Source organism: Mustela nivalis, assembly GCF_964662115.1.
Source record: "Mustela nivalis genome assembly, contig: HAP1_SCAFFOLD_791, whole genome shotgun sequence".
Taxonomy (NCBI): Eukaryota; Metazoa; Chordata; class Mammalia; order Carnivora; family Mustelidae; genus Mustela; species Mustela nivalis.
Genome location: NW_028135873.1, coordinates 81,491 through 89,639, shown reverse-complemented (window position 1 = coordinate 89,639; position 8,149 = coordinate 81,491).

Below are 8,149 nucleotides of genomic sequence, written 5' to 3'. Positions count from 1 at the left end.
TCATTTGGATGATTTTGTTTTCCTAGGAAATCATCGTTTCTTCTAGGTTATCAAATTGATTAGTATAAAGTGCCTTGCAGTTTAGTGATTCTTTTATATTATGCATTTGCTTTTATATCTCTGTTCCCAATCCTTATCTGTTTTGCAACTCTCTCCCTCTCTCTGTCCCCTCCTCCCTGAAACCCCCCTTTCCCCATTCCCCTTCCCTCTTCCCACCTCCTCCCACACCCCATCTTCCCCCTCTCTTATCCTTAATAGGGCATGTGAAGTTTTTTTTATTATTATTATTTCATTAGTCTTTCATAGAAACAACTTTGAGTTTATTTGCCCCTGATATTTTTTATTAGTTTAAAAATTTATCTTTATTATAACTACTTCCTTTCTTTGGATTGAGCTGCCCTTTTCTGATGGGTTTAAATGAGTACTTTCTTTTATTTAAAAAAACGTTTGAAATTGAAGACATTTGACACTAAAGTCTCCTTAGAGTATAACTTCTGGTGTCTTCTGTAAGTTTTGGTATGAAATAGTCTCCTTTCCATTGCTTTCAAGATTTTCTTCAGTCGTATTATGATTTCTTCTTTGACTGAAGACTGTATTTCTTAACTTGTATGTAGTTTCAATTTTTTGTTACCAGGTTATCTAATTCTGATTCTACCGGATTGTGATCAAAGAACTGTTCTTTAAATCTTTAATTTGGAAGGCTTGTAAAGGTTTCCTTTGTTGCCTAGTATGCAATTAATCTTTACAAATATGGCTTTCCTTAGGTGTAAGAAAGAAATGTTTTCCGAGGAAAATAAGGATGTCTATTTTCTTTTTTTTTTTTTAAAGATTTTATTTATTGGGGCGCCTGGGTGGCTCAGTGGTTTAAGCCACTGCCTTCGGCTCAGGTCATGATCTCAGGGTCCTGGGATCGGGTCGCACATTGGGCTCTCTGCTCGGCAGGGAGCCTGCTTCCCTCTCTCTCTCACTCTCTGCCTGCCTCTCCATCTACTTGTGATTTCTCTCTGTCAAATAAATAAATAAAATCTTTAAAAAAAAAAAGATTTTATTTATTTATTTAACAGACAGAGATCACAAGTAGGCAGAGAGGCAGGCAGAGAGTGAGAGAGAGGAGGAAGCAGGCTCCCCGTGGAGCAGAGAGACCGATGTGGGGCTTGATCCTAGGACCCTGGGATCATGACCTGAGCCGAACGAAGGCAGAGGCTTTAACCCACTGAGCCACCCAGGCGCCCCAGGATGTCTATTTTCTGTGTGTCCTTGTTTTTCCCTCCTTCTAGTAGATACTCCCATTTGAAAAGCTAAAATTTTACCTTGTTATTGCATTTTTAGAGTCTTCAGGTATTATGTTGTTAGATGTATACCTGCTTATACCTTTTACATCTTCTTTCCAAACTCTGCCTTTACAAATGTCCAAATGCCATTCCGGCTTTCTCTTTTGCATGGTATCTCCTCACCTGATACATTCTCAATCCCTTTTGCATTTTAAGTATGTTTCTTGAACAGCGTGGATCTGTAACCTCCTGATAGGCGCTTTAATAGAAAAAGTCAGTCTGTACACATTTAAATTAATGATAAACAGTCATAATTTTATTCCTCCCATCTTATTTTGTTTTTATTTTCCCCATTTTTGATGTTTTTAATCAAGTTCATTCTTTTTGTACTTGATAAATAGAGAAGTTCTTTGCATTTTTCGATGACAGCTTAATTGAGATATAATTCACAGGCCATACCACTCACCATCTAATGTGGACAATTTAATGGCTTTCACTATATTTAACTATACTATACTGAACTACCTACACATTTTCATCATCCTCAAAAGAAAACTTTAGCCATCACCACCAGTCTTAGGCAACCGCTAATCTACTTTCGGTCTCTGTAGATTTAGCTATTCTGGAAATTCCATATAAATCAAATTATGCAATACGTGGTCTTCTGTGACTGACTTCTCTCAATCAGCAGAATGTTTTCAAGGCTCCTCTGTGTCGTGGCACATATCAAAATTCTATTCCTTTTCAAGGCTGAATAATATTCCACAGGCTGGATGGATCACATTTTATTTATCACTTCATTAGTTGATGAACCCTAAACCTTCATGCACAAGTTTTTGTGTGGGCATAGTTTTTTCTTGGCTCTATACACAGGAGTGATATTGGTGTGTCATATGGCAACTCTGTGTTCTGCATTTTGAGGAGCTACTAAACCATTTCTAATGTGGCTGCACCATTTTCCAAGCCCACCAGCAATTTACAGGTTCCAGCTCTTCACATCCTTCCAACACCTGCTTTTGGGGTTTTTGATAGTAGCCATCCACGTGGGTGGGAGGTGGTATCTCACCATGGTTTTGATTTGCATTTCCCGAATGATTAGTGATGTTGAGCATATTTTCACGTGCTTATTGTCTCATATATTTTATATATACCTTATATGTATCTTTAAATATATATTATGTATTTCATATTTTATTTATATTTAAATACATATTTAAGAATGTAAATATATTTACATAAATATGTTTATATAAATATATGATCATGTAAAATATATTTATATATACACTTATATATTAATGTATACATTTGAATATTAGAGAAATGTATATTCAAGTTCTTTGCTCATTTTTTAAGAGATTTTATTTATTTATTTGAGAGAGATTTATTGAGAGAGATCACAAGCAGGCAGAGAGGCAGGCAGAGAGAGAGGAAGAAGCAGGCTCCCTGCTGAGCAGAAAGCACGGGGCTCGATCCCAGGACTCTGAGTTCAAGACCTGAGCGGAAGGCAGCAGCTTAACCCACTGAGCCACCCAGGCACCCCTCTTTGCTCATTTCTTAACTTGGTTGTCTTTTTATTTGAGTTGTAAGAATTCTTCACACAGTCTGAATGCATGTTCCTTATATATGACCTGGAAATATTTTCTCCCATTTAGTGGCTTGTCTTTTGACTTTGTCAATGGGGTCCTTGGAAGCACAAAACTGGGATATTTTGGTTGAGTCCCATTTATTTGTTTATTATTTTTTTTAAGTTGCTTGTACTTTGGTGTTTGGCTGAGGAGCCGTTGTTAGATTCAAGACCACTAACATTTACCTTTGTGTTTTCTTCTGAAAACTTTATCATTTTACTTTATTTTTATTTTTTAAAAGATTTTATTTATTTGAGAAAGAGACAATGAGAGAGAGCATGAGCGAGGAGAAGGTCAGAGGGAGAAGCAGACTCCCTGTGGAGCTTGGAGCCTGATGCAGGACTCAATCCGGGAACTCCGGGATCATGACCTGAGCAGAAGGCAGCCGTCCAACCAACTGAGCTACCCAGGCATCCCGAACTTTATCATTTTAATGCTTACACTTATGTCTTTGATGCATTTGGGGTTATTTTCTCTGTATGGTGTGAGGCAGGACTCCTGTTTCATTATTTGCATGTGGCTGCTTGGGAGTAAAATACTGTTCTTACCCCCATTGAATTGTTTGGCACCCTTGTCAAACATTAGTTGACTGTAATTTATTTTCCTTTTTTTTTTCCCCATTGAGTCATTTCACGTGCCATGTATATTATATTTCTAGGAAAAAGGAATCCCAGGATTTTCCCTCCTGCCTGGATTCTTCCTTCTTCATGGTGCATGATGCCAGAAGAATTTTTCCATGCAGTGAAACCAAACTGAGGGGATGGAAATATTCTGCCACTTTTCTAGATCTTTCAGTTATACAAGTCTAGGGCTGGTCATGCCACACTTGTTTAACTTGCCCGTGAGGTTCACAGCAGTTTTCCCAGCTCTGTGGTCATCAATAATTTCAAATTTGCCAATGTACTCATGCTTCGTCATCACAGTGAGGAAACGGGACGATGACTTTGGTGCAGGGCCTTCTAAGAACCTGGCCTTCACCCCCCCTTTCAGCAGTGTTAATGTTCTTGAGGGCATCTGTGGGACATTTGTTCACACTGTTACTGCGGCACGGAAAGATGGCAGAAAAAGCTTTTTTCCCTTTTATTAATATTTGGTCTTGTTCTCCTTCCCTTTCTCATAACCGAATGCGTATTTCCCCTTCGTCATTTGAAAACTGCATACTGTTCTCCAGCTGTTTTCCCCAGACGAGACCTTGTGTATCAAGAATCCTTATTTCACGGTTATTATACACAGTCTTAAAGATTTATGACTGTCCGCTTATTTTACACATGCATACACACGAAGCACTAAATACGGACTTTATCTGAATGGCTAAATGTTGGCCAAGACAGAAGCCAGTTGTAGTGGGAACTGATAGGATAAAGATATAGTCTGAAGTTTTTGTTCTTTAAAAAAAGCCTTCATGGGGCGCCTGGGTGGCTCAGTGGGTTAAGCCGCTGCCTTCGGCTCAGGTCATGATCCCAGGGTCCTGGGATCAAGTCCTGCATCGGATTCTCTGTTCAGTGGGGAGCCTGCTTCCCCCTCTCTGCCTGCCTCTCTGCCTACTTGTGATCTCTGTCTTTCAAATAAATAAAATCTTAAAAAAAAAAAGGCCTTCATATTTTATTTAAAATTTTAGGTGTCCGAATTCAAAAGGTTAACAATATAGTACAATAATAATAATAATAATAATATATCATCTAATAATAAAATAATAATAATTTCTCCTGCATAGTCACTGCTGCACACTAGTAAAATGAAATGTTTCTTTTCTTTTCTTTTTTAAAGATTTTATTTCGTTTATTTGACAGACAGAGATCACAAGTAGGCAGAGAGGCAGGCAGAGAGAGAAGGAGGGAAGTGGGCTCCCGCTGAGCAAAGAGCCCGACGTGGGGCTCGATCCCAGCCAAAGGCAGAAGCTTAAACCACCCAGGCACCCTGAGATGTTTATTTTCATTTGGGATTATGGAGGGGCAAGGTGTTTTTGGCTCTCCTGCTGAAGTAGGGACTCAGTCAGTATTGTCTCCAACTTTTTCCCTAATAGTAGCTCTGGAAGATGAAGACGTCCCTCCATCTCCCAGACATGAGGGTTTGACCAGGTCATGGGATGGTATAAGCTCATTGACATAGTCTCATGAACTAAGCCCTGGTTTATTGGTCACAGTCATTCTCCAAGTATTTTCAGGAATAAACTTCAGGTGTTGCCCTTACTCTTATTTTTCTTTCTGAGATTTCTGACTGCAATCGCTACTTCCTGCAGTCACTCAAGGAGAAACGAGGCATGTGGCAGCGCAACAGTGTGTTTTTCTTTCAAGATGACAGAACCACTCTTGATTTCTGTACGCATCTCGGATTTTCATATATGAACATGGATTTTGGTGTCTACCCTGAGGAGATAATACATATGGTGTGAGCTACACATGTATTCTCATGACACGTCACCTGGGTTACCCAGAACTTTCTGGGCCCGGCAGAAAGGCAGAAACCCAGGTGAATTCCTCATTGTTCCAGCAGGCTGTCAGCCCTCAAAGGCCTTCTGGATGTGTTTGTGCATCGCAATGTCTGCTGTGTTAGATACAGAAAGAGCACAGTAGTTCAGGGGGAAAATATTTAGGAACACATTTTCCAGGAGGAACCAGGATTCAGTTTGGGTGACTCTTGACCATTTTTCATCTTCTGACGACTGAAAGTGGTAGTTAATCTACAGTCATGGTTTTAACATGCATTTCGAATGTAATGTGAGTTTCTATCAACATAAAACTATAAGAACTGCCTTCCTAAAGGGCATTCATGTAAGGCCCGTTATTTTCCAGCTTGATTAATGAAAAAATTTTTCTTTAATGCTTTCTTCCTACTCTGTATTAGTTTTCAGAACTGGATTGAAAGTGATTTATTGTGGTTATACCTGCTCGTGGAATTTTTTTCTGTTCCTGGGTTTTTAAAGGTGGCAGAGTTGACTTTCTGATTTTAATTCATCTTCACTAGATAAAGAATTCACAAATAGGACTTTTTCTTGAAATAACCATAGACTGGGGGCGCTTGGGTGGCTCAGGTCATGATCTCAGGGTCCTGGGATTGAGTCCCACATCAGGCTCCCTGCTCAGTGGGGAGCCTGCTTCACTCTTTGCCTCCCCCTCTGCTTATGCTTTCTCTAATAAGTAAATAAATAAATAACCTAAAAAAAAAAAGAAGTTGTATTTGACTGGAGCTTCATGTGGAGTGACAGATCAACAGAAAGACAAAGGAATAAGAGACAGGAAGCAATGAAGGAAAACACAGAGGTGCACAGTATAGACAGATGTTCCTTGGCTTATGACGGCCTCGGCTTCTAATAAACCCATTGTTCAGCTGGAAATCTCTTTAGTTGAAAATGCATGGAAAACACCTAAGTGACTGAACATCAGAGCTTAGCCCCGCCAAACTTAAATGTCTTGAGAACACTTAAAGTATTGCACAGTTGGGCAAAATCCTCTAACACAAAGCCTATTTCACAATAAAGTGTCTGGTATCTCATGTAACTTACTGAACACTGCACTGAAAGCCAGAACAGGACGGTTCAAGTGTGTTGGTTGCTGACCCTCGTGATCACGTGGTTTGCCTGGGGGCTGTGCTCGCTGCCCCTGCCCAGCATTACAAAAGAGGACCCTACTGTAGATCGCCAGCCTGGGAAAAGATCCAAACTAAATGCATATCACTTCTGCACTATTATAAAAAGTCAAAAAACCATAACCTGAACCAAGGTGAAGTCAGGGATCTTCTGTACCAGGTGTGTTAGGGAAGGTCAAGTGCTCCTGTCTGGCCAGGAACCATAGTGGTATGGGGGAAAGTTCCACAGTAGAAAGTTCTACAGCGGAGAACCACTAGGACTCAAGCACCAACGGTCACAGGTTACGCCAGGAAGACTGGATGCTCTTCTGTGGGCGATGAGAAGCCATGAGCAACTCAGGAAGGCTGAAGAGATCTGGGCAGGTGGGACAGCTGAGGGCTGCAATGAAGAGGGACAGGTGGAGCTGGGAGACCAGGTGGGGAGAGCCCGCTACCCTCGAACAAAAGGCAACAAAAGTCTGGACTGGGATGACGGAGATGGTGGAAGGTAATGGGATATTCATGAAGCAGAACTGGAAAGCCATGGAAATGAAATAAGAGAGGGAGGGAAAACCGTTCATGACTTTAATTGCCATCAGTATAAAACGTGTTGAATTAAAATGAATTGGTATTTCTAGACCGATGATGACATCACAATAATGGAAGGAAACCAATTTTGATTTTGAGCCTGGTTAAGGAGACAGTATAGACAAGAGAAAAGCAGAGGCTCTGGAGTCACACAAATGTCACCATTGAGATTCGTCCCCACTCTTCATTCCCTTCCCTGTAAACCCAGGCAAGTGACACCTGCCTTACAGCACTGGTAACAAATAGGGAAGAGCACACGTTCCCACGTTCCCGGGTCAGACAGGACAGCCAGGGATCAGCGGCACATGAGGAGGTGACAGGTGGTCACTAAACTGAGCTCAGGTGCATACACAGCATTTTACGTCACCTTGAGATGGCTCCTCTTGTGACCTCTCGAAGAAGGTGGCAGTGGTGAGGAACGAACTCCAGGAGCTTATTAGCATACATGATCTTCAGGCCGTCTGGATGAGACTCAACGATCTGCTCTACAATCACCTAGCAGAAGGAAGAGCGTTTTATTTTTATTTATTTATTTGTTTGTTTGTTTGTTTGTGTTTTTGTTTGTTTTTAAAGCACCTAAAAGAGAAGTATGAACTATACACTACAGAGAAAAGAATCGTGTAAACCTTAAAAATGCACTTCGTCCTTCCTCCTCCCCACTCAGTATGCTTTCTAAACAGGAGGTAAGTAACAATGGCATGAAAATCTAGGTCCCGGTATTTGGGAATACTGCTCCAACCCTGGGGGACACAGAGGCTGAGGGACAGAGACTGGCCTGAAGCTAAAACATCACACACACCCATCTGCTTCTCTTCTGAGCTTAAAAGCGAAATACTGTATCTGCAGACAACAGCTCTGTATCATCTTCACCCTGGCCTTATCCTCTACCGTCTCCAGAACAGGGAAAGGGCTGAGATGGAAAGTGATGGAAGAAAACACATCTTATTTTGCTTTAGTATTTAATTTTTTTTGGTGAGGCTGAGTTGCAGGAGGTGAATGTCAAGCATGCAAACTTAAAATACAAACGTGGCCACAGTTCATTTAATGACACGGAAACGTAAAGTACTTCCCTAATTTAGCATATTAGATTCAGTTCAA